Here is a 1241-nt window from a genome sequence, read left to right on the forward strand (position 1 = left end):
TGTTACTACTTTATTTATATATGCTGTGATGTCACATATAGAGCAGGACCAATGCTAAACTTATAGAGATACATTTATTTCTTGATGCACCAGTTCAAAACTGTTCAAATCTCATCTGGGCTCATCGACTTCATTTCATTTAATGAAAAAAAAAAAAAAAAAGTCACTTCTGGCTTTCGTTTTCCTCTCACATGGTTTTTCTCCATCTCAAAAACCTAAGACGAGGTCCTCGGTGGCGTCGTTGAAACGTCCAGGTTTACGATCGTGTTTGTTGCCTTCCAAAGCACAATGCTGTGCTGGAGTGTGCGGGCCCTCGGTCAGCGGGAACGACGCTCGAGAAGGACTCGTTTTACGATCGCTCTCCGGGCCGTAAAAGAACGAGAAAGGGAGATGCAAAACAGACCTGAGAAAAGTGAGTCCAGATGGGGGCTGGTGGAACGGGCCGTGATGAGTCGAGATCAAAGTGTGCGCTCGGTTTCAGCTCGCTGCAGCTTCCTTCGCCAAGATCTTTGCCTTTCCTAACACAATGCATCTTCGCAACACCGGGCCATAGCGAACAACTTGCTCTCTTTGTTTTCAGCCATGGCATCATACTCCATCCATTAGGAACGTTTCTGTTCTTTTTGACATGACACCTTGACACCAGTCTGTTGTAATCACTGTTCTGTTACACCAGAGAACATTACACAGTCTACCACTTTAACATGTTCTTGTGTTTCTGTGTGTCTGTACGTCTGGCACTCAGTGACCCCCAACTGGGCACCAACCGGAGAGGTTCACTGGGCGTGAACAAATCCAGCCATTAGCACATTTCTATTTGTTTGCATTATTACCACTTCCCAGAACTGATATAATTTATTCCTTGCCTTGCTGGACAGCATCCAGGACCAGAAGAAAGCCAGCTACAACTGGCGCACGATTTAATGGAAGTTCTGCAGGTTATACTGTATTCTTCTATACATCTCCCAGAAGAAATGAAGCTTTAAATGAACAGTTTGAGCTCTTCACTATGTGTAAGGTGAAGTGACAAGAGATTAAAAACAATGAATGTCATGAACAATGAATGTGATTAATGTCAGTAAAAACATTCAACTTCTTTATTGTAGGGAAATTAAATGTGGTGAAGCTCATTTCTGGGCCAGAAAAATTAAAACAGGGCTAAAACAAGCTAGGGGTACACGGTGGCTTAGTGGTTAGCACGTTCGCCTCACACCTCCAGGGTCGGGGGTTCGATTCCCACC

The sequence above is a fragment of the Tachysurus fulvidraco genome, chromosome 12, assembly GCF_022655615.1.
Source record: "Tachysurus fulvidraco isolate hzauxx_2018 chromosome 12, HZAU_PFXX_2.0, whole genome shotgun sequence".
Classification (NCBI taxonomy): domain Eukaryota; kingdom Metazoa; phylum Chordata; class Actinopteri; order Siluriformes; family Bagridae; genus Tachysurus; species Tachysurus fulvidraco.